The following is a 12,093-nucleotide window of genomic DNA, read 5'->3' on the forward strand; positions in this document are numbered from 1 at the left end:
TGTTTGATTATCAGGGTTCCCCTTTGATACCTTTACCTGACTCTACATGTAAAATATCTATGTTTCACAACATTAAACTATGATAGAGAGCAGACATTAGAAGCTCTGACATACAAAAAATTGCAAGAAACACAAGATGATTCTAATTACTTTGAGCAAATCTAGTATGTATTGTATAGAACGCTATGCAATTTATTAGACTTGGATTTAAACATTTTTAGAATTGCTGTATTTGACATATTAAATAGGAAGAGAAAATCCAACACTTTACCTATCCATGCATTCCTTTGTCAACCGTTTGTATATTTAATAGATATAGTTTCCTTGGTTAACTTTCTGTTAAATAATTCGATGACTTGTGATATCATATTGATAGGCCTACGTTCTCATATAACTCACATGAAAGACATAACATAAATCACACAGTTTGATATTTCTTGTGTTTTTAATCTGCATTACATGTTGATGCAGAATGAGTCGTAACTCCAATATTTAACGAACAAAAATGAAAATGAAATATTCAGTATCAAAGCCTCTTCTAATTTTAAAGGAAATATGATGCATTTGTAAACACTTCCCTTTCTCTTCTAAAAAAGGAAGAGAAAAACAAAACTAACCCATTTCTAAAATATGTTTTGGACACTATCAAAATATACAAAATTTTGAAAAATGAAAAATATGAGAAAATTATTGCTGAACAAATTACTTTGATTGCAAAAAACACATTTAACAAACGATGAAGTATAACATCTACAAATTTGCAAATATTGGAATCTACCATTTGGTTGATAATTAGACTAAAATTTAATGAACTGTGAAAATGTTGTCAGTTGTGTAACAGGAATACTGTATAGTATAGGAAAAAATTCTTAAATAAAATAAAATAATTCTTTTAAAATGATGGACATAAAGTTTATATCACAAAACTTCATTTAAAGTTATCAGAAATAGATAACAGAAAATAGTTGACACATTTACATAGTGACCAACATAACATTTGAGACAAAGTCTTGATGTTATTCAACGCATTTTTAATTTGAGCATTAAAAAGAACACAACTGGAATGTTCATTTAAAGGAACATAACAAAGACATTACTATAAATGCACTGGTGTTTTCAAATATACATGTAATATTGTCAGTTAATTTTATTTGGAGAAAAATGTACATGCTACACCACTGATTAGTATGTTTTACCACTGACATAAACGTTGCACCACTGACCTCGCGATAATATATAAGAGATAAGCGTGTTAAATTTTGTAAAATAAACTAATTTCTACTTTTGTTTGTACTTAAAACATGATAAATTTGATCTTAAATAAAAGTTTTCGAGCCTCATTCTTTCATGATCTGAAGATAGACACACTGTTACACCACTTATGATCAATGTTACACCATTGACAGAAAAAATGGCATGTAGATGTGGAGTTTTTTTTTTTTACATGAATTCACTCATTCTTTGATGTGATATTTTTTACTATTGGAATCCACACACTTTTATCCACCTTGTACCGAGTTCGAACTTTCTTTGGCTCATCAATCTCACAAACAACATCGTTAATACTATACCAACTCATATCAATCATACATTTTGGACAATCAAATTGAAATTTCTCCAATAATCTATGCGTTGTATGCATATACATCCTCTTTGTCTATATGTTTGTTGAAGCTCAGCTAGCATTTGTTACATGTACCTTTGAGCTTTTGAAAGATTTTAGTATAACATAATAGGGTATGTGAAATGTCAGTTGAATAACATATCTTATAATACATAAAAGTCATTAAAAAAATTTATTTTCTTATAAAAATAAAATGTAGATAATTTCATTTCTTTATTAGAATAAATTTGTTTTTACTTTGATCTTTTAACCAATTTTTTAAATGGGTAAAACATAATTAAAGCATACAAAATGTCAATGGTGTAACAAATAATGTCAATGGTGTAACAGGTCTTATTTTCAAGATTTAGAATACACAATTGCATTTGAATAGTCAAACTTTCTTTATTGTGACAGTGTCTAACTTGTGAAATTTATAAATAACAATTGTTCAAAATGCTCAAAATATAAATGAAATGGAAGAAAAAGTAAAATAACTAGATTTCGTTACGAGTAACGATTAGGTCTTCCGCCCGATTTTGTTTTTATATGATACGATGAAATATCGATATTCTCTGCCAAATCTGCGATCTTGGTGAATCTAGGTTTTTTTTCTGGAGACCAAAAACGGACGAACAAAAGAGGTTTATGAAAATAAAAGCTAGGTTTTTTTTATACATTTTTTTAGTGTACACCACTGTTAATCATGGAAGATGAAACACCAAAGATAATCAGTTAAACTTGTGAAAAAAATAAATTGTTTGAACTCTTCTGGTGAGTACCGGAAGTGACGGTTGACAAAAGAAAACCCGTTAAATATATCTTCAATCGATTGTCTATCATTTATAAAAGTTTGTGTCTCAATCACTTACAGTGACTAAAATCTCGCTGGTATCAATTTTGTGAAAAGGCTAGGTACCAAAGATATTTGAAATCTTGATTGTTTTCAAGTTATCTGTATTACAGTTTACGAGTGTCTTGGCCCCTCATTTAAGGGGCCAGTCCCTTTTTCTTGAATTCAATCGAAAGTTCTCACGAATACTAACATTTTTTGTTCTTACACCCATCTAAAATTGTTCTTCATTTTTGAGATACAAATGATTGAATATTTTAGGGGCCAGCCCTCTATATCCTTAATGGGGACAGACTTTAGAGTTTTGATTAGTGGAATCGATTAGAATCATCAATGCAAACATTTTCTTTTCTACATTGCCTAACAAAATATGTCTCCTTCTCAAGATATATTGCATCAAAGTTTAAGTACTTTGGTCCCTTAAAATCCCTAATTACGTCATAAATGGGTGTGAAAATGATTTTACCTGATAAATATTGCTACAATCAACAACTTTGCTTCTATCTTGCATTACAAAATTTTGATCGTTTTTAAGTTATTTGTAATAGAGTTTACGAGTGTCTTGGCCCCTAATTTAAGGGGCCAGCCCCTTTTTCTTGATTTTGTTGGAAAGAACGTTTAATTAAGGTCTTCCGTTTCCAACGGAAGACCTTTCTATTATTGTGCGGGAAAAAAATTAAGATTATTCTTATTTTTCTTTTTTTTTTTTTGTTTCCTAGACGCGAACTTTGAGGCGTCATATCTTGCTCATTTCTGAACGGTTTTTGCTCAAATTTTCAGGGCTAATGTACTTTACAAAACACTATCTTTAGCAATTCATAAAATGTAGAATTCCCTTTCCGTTAAAGAGTTATTCCCCTTTTAATTTGTTTTAGGGCCTTTTGTTTCCAGACAAAGGCTCCGAGACTATGATAGCAGGGAATGGGAATCCAACGAATTTGAATAACAGAGACATTGTAGTTGTGCACATCTGTTTTTGTTTTTAGATTACGTTTTTTATTTAGGAAAAGGTAGGGGGTCAAAAAACAGGATTAAAAAAAGTGCAAAAATTTAGACATGTTTTCCTTTATATCTTTTAAACGAAAAACATTTTGTTAAGACATGTAGAATAAAAGTTGTGCAAAATATCAAGGGCTTTCATTTGACACCAATAAAAAAGGGCTGGCCCCTTAAATTAAGGGCCAATGGCCCCTAAAAGATTTTGCTTAATAACTCAAAAACGGTTAGGATTTTGATATGGCTGTCGCTGGAAAAGTTGTTTGTTGGGATCTCATAAAGGTCGTTACAATGTTATTTTGTATGAGATTTGTGTAGTATGAGTGTAAAAAGCTTTACATGTTAACATGCACCTGTTTTCATTTGACAGGTTAACGAAAGTCTTTGCGCGTACAACTGGCATAAAGTTACCGCAGAAAGTATGCTGGTTTATACAAACGGCATTAATCCATAAGAATTTTTTTTTTTAGAATACGTGCTTTATTTTAGGAGTTTAAGTCATTGTTGTTAAGTTCTTATAATGCACAATCCTTAAAAACGGGATTTGGGAAACAAATCATTGTTTTTCTTTTCTAGTAAACCACAAAATATGGAATGAAAAAAAATCTATGCATTACATTTTAGTTATTAACTCCATGCATTTAAAATCTACCTTGAATCAGAGCTGTGTGTGTGTACCATTACGTAAGCTCTCCCTCGCCCGCGGCCGAGAGAATCGGTCACCATGGTCGCGGCTGGACTACCTAGCGGTCAGCGGTTATCTAATACACGAGAGTTGCGTCTCTCATATATGATTTATTTATCCGCAAACTCAAGAATTGTTTTAGTTTTGATTACACATATTTTTTATGGATTAAACGATTGGGTGTCATTTAAGAAATCGTTCAGTTAATTAATAAAGGAATGTCATTTTCAATCTAAAGCAATAATAGACATAGATCAATTGTGGGTTTTTAAGTTTAAAATAAATAACTTCTATTTGATAGAGTAAGGTCATTATACTGCAATTTTTTCAAAGCTTCCTTGGTTCTGAGCTGTGCGGGTTTGTGCGTTGTACCTTTACGTAATCTATCGTTCGCCCACGACCGAGGATCTCAGCCACGGCTGCACTACATAGCAGTTATTTAATACACAAGATTCGCACACCGAGACGCACCCTTCCATGCATATGAACGTGTTTGAGTTAATATAGCCGTAAATACAAGAACTGTTTTAATTTTATGTTATCAAAGTTTGTCCATTTTGTATTTATTTAATTAAATTTGAGTGTAAATGAATAATAATGAACGATATTACTCCAAATCGGAAACACCGTCAGACATAAATTAATGGTTGGTTTGTTTATGTAAAATATTTTATAAACTGTACAAATAATGCTTTAAATCAACAACAACAACCCCTAAATATTAAACATTTAAATGATGATCATCCATCGCACATGGCTGAGGAGATCCGGCGCGAGTAGACAAGTGATCCGCGGTCGGTTCGTGATCTTCTACATGTACCTTATCACGCGTTCATGTTTCATATTTTGCACGGACACAACTATATTTTATTATGTTTTCAACTATTATATTGGTTTAAGGTGAAAAGATAAATTTATTTTACTTGTACAGTTGATTAAGCATTGATGTATACGATAGCGTACAAGGTAGTTTAAAAATCAAATCAAATTATAATCAAAGTTCCATGTTACATGTTTGCGGTAGGTGCTAGCACGAAAAAAGAATGTCCTGAGTTGAGGCATCCGATGATTATTTAAAAGAATATTCACATGAGTTTTAAACACTTTAGATTAGATTCTATCGGTCACATATTAATCACTTCTGTAGTTTTTCTACATGTTCGTTTCATTGTGGAAGCGAACTCATTGCTGCCCCCCCCCCCCTCCTCCCGCCCCGCTGACAGGAGCTCGCGCTGTATTTTTTTTTTTTTTTTTTTTATTTGCGAAACGATATCAAGATCTGTCGAAAATCATTTTTGGTGGCTTCTTCTTATGTGTAACATTTTGTTTCACTTTCCCACCCGTTTGTTTATTCGGTCGGTCTGTGTTAATTCAACCGCCACGTGCGACCGAGAATCTTGTGTTGCTTCAGCGCACACAGCTCAGCATATATAGCCCCGGGTCATCAATTTTTATGTTAATTGAGTAACAATTGGAATGGTGCTTTTACTACATAAAATAATAAATAAAAAAAAATCATCCAGAAAAAATGTTACCGTAACTCAATAGTCAATACCAAAAATAAAATCTGCATGATTACAAACTGAAATCGGGTTTTCAGTATTCTGTGGGATTTGATTTTTCTTCTAATATTAGTATTTTTATTGGTTTCAGAGAATACGCTGTAAAAATACAAACAGTAAATAAATCTGATATTATTTCCATTGATAATGTTGAAAAATATTTAAAATTAAATTAGTCACATTCGTTAGAAAACAATGTTATACAAACATCCGTTAATTTTTTTCCTATGCCGTATCATTCGCGTAAATAAATATGTTCTGTACATATCCATGCACCTCAGAAAAAATTCAAATGATTAAACAAAAAAGAAAGTTGTAATTACTATTTCGGATTTCTTTTTCAAAGTAATTTAACATTGTATTGAAAAGAACAAGAAATAAAAATGATTTAATTTTTTGACTCAATCTTCGTATATATTACCGGCTTTCCTTACATGTACATGTATAACGGCGTACAGTGTATAGATTATCATGATCTATTTGAATTAAGTACCATACGTAAAGATTCCCATAATAATTGATTGCATGACTGTGTACATTGTAGGCAAATCCCTGTGCGTTAATTACTTTTAAGACCTCTTGTTTTCCGTTAACAGTGGTTTAAATAATTAAAATAATTACTTGTAAAAATATCTATAATCGAGATTCCAAAGAACTTACTTCCCGCAATTCATAGAAAAGATCAGTATGTTTTCTTTCTATGTTTACATTTAATTCTGTTCAAATAATTAATAAATTTTCTATCATTTAAATTGTGTGCTTCATCAAATACTGATTCCGATTACATTGAAGTCATTAATTTTTCCATTGGCTATTGACAAAAAAAGAGACGATTGACCATCCAATGAAAACAAATACACAGAGTTTGATTGACAGGTTCAGCCAGGTGCAGGTCTCACCCGATGTCCGAGGTTATGTGTGCCGCTTGTACAAAGCCGAATGGTCTTAGTAAGAGTTGTCGATGTAAATAAATAATAAAAAAAAATACATGCTTATCAAAACATGCTCGTGTAAGTTAAAGTTGATTAAGGCTTGTTCCAACAGAAATCATGTTTTGCTAATTGTATTTAATATTTTTTATGTATAGCGAATTTTAATATTGCACAGTCATTTTACCGGTAACGAATCAGTATGCGGTTTCGTCGTGCATGCAACTATTATTATCGGAATTCCAAATGTTTTTATTTAATGTTTAAATCGCGTTTCTTTGTCCTTCTAAACTGTAGTATCAAACTTCCGAAAATATAAAGGAAGTAATTTCAACACCCCCTCCATTTTCCTTGTTTTGAGAATTCGTTTCCCAGTATCGAATTAAGCGCCTTTTATCTCTTCTGACGTAATATTTTGAGGCGAATTAATTTCAAAAATATACTAGAGGTACATGTTAATGGACTTATAAATGAAGAAGGAAAAACAATTGTGGGAATATGTCATTTAAACAAATAATATGATCGTTATTTTTATCATACCGTTTTCCCGTCAAATTAAAACTGGACTTAAACAGTTTTCATTCGCGTTACTTTATAATATTGAATTTTCATAAAAACACTTTATAATAGTAATTGATGATAAGTAGTTGCCATTTTCCCATGTTTTTCCCGTATATCTATCAATATATGCAGCCAAATAATACTTCTGTCGCAATGAACCGAAACTAGGAAAACTACACGTGGTTCTATTTGAAGTCGTAATTTCATTCAAAGCTCCATTATTATTTGATATGATGCATTATCTTTTAAAATGAATTATATTTACTAATTATCCACTAAATAGGGATCAATAACAAAACTTATTTTCATAGTTAGGCTTAATTGTTTTTACACTTTCGTTTTTTCTGCTTTGAACTTCCGGCAGCTCATATCTGGATCACATTTTTAATTTGAATAATCGTGCAAATGGCAAACAACTTCACGCACTGATAGAATATTTATTTCTTCTTTATAATTACCTAGCTAGGATTTTTTAAAACCTCAACTTCGTCTTCCACTAGTAATTTTTCTAAAAATTATTCGATACTGGCAAATATTCGTTACCGGTAAAACGACTGGACCAGTACTGAAACATCGTATAAAAACGTTATATATACATGTACTCTGTAACTAGTCGTCTTTTAATACATATACCTTTCTTTTGTTTGTTAAAAATAAATTCAATTTTGTAAAAAGATAAGTATATCATTTCCTCTAGATTTTTTTCCCATGAAAATACCTACAAAATAGTTTTGCCAATTACAAACAGTTTAAAGTACATGTAATGTAAAACACGGGCGCCAGTTTGAAACAAATTGTCAGAGAGTTCCGAATGAAATCTGATGAACGTTTTACATGGTTCTCGCACGCTTTGCTCGAAACGATTTACACGCTTTGTCCGAAACTCTGCACGCTTTGTCCGAAACGCTAAACGGTTTACACGAAACGCTTCACGATTCACACGAAACGGTTAACACGAAACGTTTCTTGCACGTAAGTCGCACGCTTTTTTGGTGTAGTAGTACGTTTCAGGGTCTGTACATTTTTTCAGCACGCAAAAATTCTAAATTGTACATTGTTTTCAAAAATTTAGAAATATTTAAATAAAGAAGTTATCTTAGAGAAAAGGTTACGTGTTTTGTAAACGGGTTCGGTTTAAAAAAAAAAAGAAAACCACAATTCCTGACATGACCCATGAGTACATACTGTTTACAACAATGCTTGCTACCCTCTGAAAATTTAACTCGCCATAAAATATTTCATTTTTTAAATAATGTTTGTTACGATTACATAAACTAAAACATTTTCTTATTTTCTTTTTAAATACACGTTTTATATGCAGGCTTTCAATCACAACACGTTTTTATAACAAAAACAGAACTGAAAGTTTAGTAATTATAATCGTTTGACACCACATCACATATATTTTCAACTCGCAGCAACAACGGAAGACCTACTCGTGGCTTTGCCACGAGCTCTGCTCTAGTTATCTACTACTTTTGTTATATATGTCTTAACAAACTACCAACTGATAAAAAGATACAGATTAAAACGTATGAAAATTTTGAATGAAAATTCGTACTCAATTTTCGAGCCCAGGCGAGCTCCAAGAAATGGCGCCACTGGCGTAAAACAACATAATAGTGCACAACTTCAAACTATAGACTACCTATCCTGAAAATTTCATAGTCATATCTCTGATAGTTTCTGAGATCAGCTCTGCACAAAATAGGTCGTGAAAATGTGCAAAATGGCCGATAAATCGGTACCGGAAGTGACGACAGAAAAAAATCTCAAAAATGTATGAGGTTTACATCAAGTCCCATCTTCTGTGAAAAAATGATTGAAATCGGTCGAATAGTTTTCGAGATATCGTGTGCACAAAATTTGTGGAAAAAAATAATAAGAAGAAGAAATCGTACGAAAACTATAAGGTCTTCCGTTGGAAACGGAAGACCTTAATCAAATACGTCATGTGGTGTAACAGTTTTGTCAGTTGTGTAACAACAATTTTTGGTTACACCACTGACCGTTATACCACTGATGTATCCATAGATAATGTAGCAGTATAACCCAAGAGAACAGATACTACACAAAACTACATAGCTTATGTTATACTGTAATAAACATTCATCATTTATGTGAAAAACCTTTTTGTTCTTTCATAATAGAAAACCTTAGATAGCACGTTATCCCACTGACACAGTTTACATTGTATTTTTCTGAGCATACTAACATTTTCTGCCATATTTTCTATCACAATGATGTCATCACTGATACATTTATCTTTTTAGTAGTAGGGAATGATGTCACTATGATTTAGGGGATTCCAACGGTTGTACAATATTATTTACTTGGTGTATTTTAAGATATCTTTATTATATAATTTGCCTTGTAACACCAATGACAACATTTTTTGTACAAGCATATATCTCATCAAATTCATTTTTTTAAAAAGAGAACTTGTTAAGGAGCATAGCAGAAATTAAAATATGAATATTGTTTTGAAAATTAACGTTGATTTCTGGAATAAAACAACTATATTATTGAAGATATAATAGGTTAAAGACGTTTGAAAATTTAATGACAACATAAATTCACTGAAATCTCATAACAAATAATATTTTTTTAATACTTTAAGCAGTAAAATTGTCAATTTATTTGTTCAACAATATAGGTTTATGTTTCTAAAATCCAATGGTACTGTATATATTCCCCAGAACATTATCCCCCCCCCCCCTTTAAATTGACACTGACGCAAAAGGCTGCATAGTTTGATAATGACCCGTTTTACTTTAAAGAAATTCTTAAAAATGGAAAGCTACAAAGTAAAGCTTCAAAAAATATTGGAAATTCAGCATTAGTGAAATAAAGCGGTTGAGAAGTCTAACGCTTCGGCGTAATATCAGCAAATATTTAATACCCAGCTTTAATATAATGGGATTAAACAGTTAACAGTATAATTATATCTAAAAGCCTGTAAAATAAATATATGTTTTTACCTTTGACGTTCTTTGAGATTTTCATCAACGATGGAAATACATTTCAATAGTTTTAAAGAATCCAGGTATAATGGGTTTACCAGGCTATCAAATTGTCTGTTAATCTCTGTCTTTGTTTGACAAAGTTATATTAAGAAACTTTTATCAAAAACTTGAACTTTGAGCAGTACTATAGGGTATTACTGACACGGTTTCCCCCCTAACGTTGGCGTTTGCAAATTCAAAGATAAATGCTTCAAGATTTATGTCGAAATGTCTATCAAAATTATTGGAATTTTCAGTTTTAATCCTTGAAAATTCAACACTAAAGGTATAAATAAAACTTGGACATTTCAAATACAATTTAGTATTTTAAATAAATACCCTGAGATTTCTAACATTTCAGTTTAAATCAATACATTGTAACTATAACAATGTATTTTGTATTAAAGAAAACTCTGCTTTAATCCAAACTCTCTATCACAACTTGTACGTATACCTGTCTGAACTAGAGTTAAATATAAATGCAAACTTCATCATTTTTTTTATCTGTATACAAATAAAAAAAACCATGACCGTGTTCCATTTGACTAAAACGATTTAATATTATCATTTATTATCCGTTCATGTTAAAAACCGAATCTGATTGGTTAGGACGCAATTTATAATCCGTTCAATTACTCTCAGCGTTAGCAACACAATTGGCAATTTATGTTGTGATCAAATGATATACTTGATCACGCCCCGACCGAAATTATCACCTCATAATATTCAAAGAATGATTCCTTATTACTTATATTTATACCATCGTACGATTAGATATTTGAATATAAATAAGCAAACCCCGCTGATGCCTCAATTTGGCTTTATTTGAAGTTATAGGTTATATAGTACAAAATCGATACCTTGTGTCATCACAGGCAAAGACACCGTAAAATGTAAATATTAACCGGTCAATATTTTTCAGACGAGCTAATATTACAATTTAAATTTTGTGAAAGATACATGCACATTTACCGGAGCGTTTGTATTTAGAAAAAAGAACGCTTGAATCTAAAATATAAAAACAAAATTTTACCTAGGAATCGCTATTATTTCAGATAAAATATATGCTTTTGCTGATTGTCTGTGTGTTATGCAGTACAAGGGTGGTGGAGAGCGGAGGAGATAGGGAAGAGGACAATTTATATAAATCAGACGAGAAGGTGATATATATATATATACAGTCAGTTCAAGCATATCTTTTACAACATACACCATAGCATACCATAGCATTGAAATCTCATAGCATAGCATTGGAATCTCATAGCATATCATTGGAATCTCATACCATAGCGCACAATCTCATAGAATCGCATTCGTCATATCATACCATAGCATACCATAGCATAGCATACAACATTATTTTAACTCGGTTTTAAATGTTTTTATCGGAAAAAATAAATGTTTACATGATAGATTTGTGGTAAACTTTGGCTTCTTATTATTTCACTTCGAAATGTGTGAACTCTTCTGTGTATTGAGGCGTTTTTGTTCAAATCTCATAGCATACCATAGCATAGCATAGCATACCATATCATTAAGCCCTTCATTTCAATTTCTCATAGCATACCATACAAATCTCATAGCATACCATACACATCTCTTAGCATATCATTAAAATTGCATACCATACCATAGCATTTAATTGTAAAAGATATGCATGAAATGACTGTATATATATATATATATATATATATATATATATATATATATATATATATATATATATATATATATATATATATATATATATATATATATATATAAACTTTAGAACAGAATGACATTCATCATTTTTGCTGTTGCATTTCATTATTTATAGCATGTAAAATCAATGCAAGTCTAGAGTCATTGCAGTATCAAAACATGCTTTCTAACTATTCTAACTTTGATACATTTAAA

Source organism: Magallana gigas, chromosome 1 (genome assembly GCF_963853765.1).
Source record: "Magallana gigas chromosome 1, xbMagGiga1.1, whole genome shotgun sequence".
Taxonomy (NCBI): domain Eukaryota; kingdom Metazoa; phylum Mollusca; class Bivalvia; order Ostreida; family Ostreidae; genus Magallana; species Magallana gigas.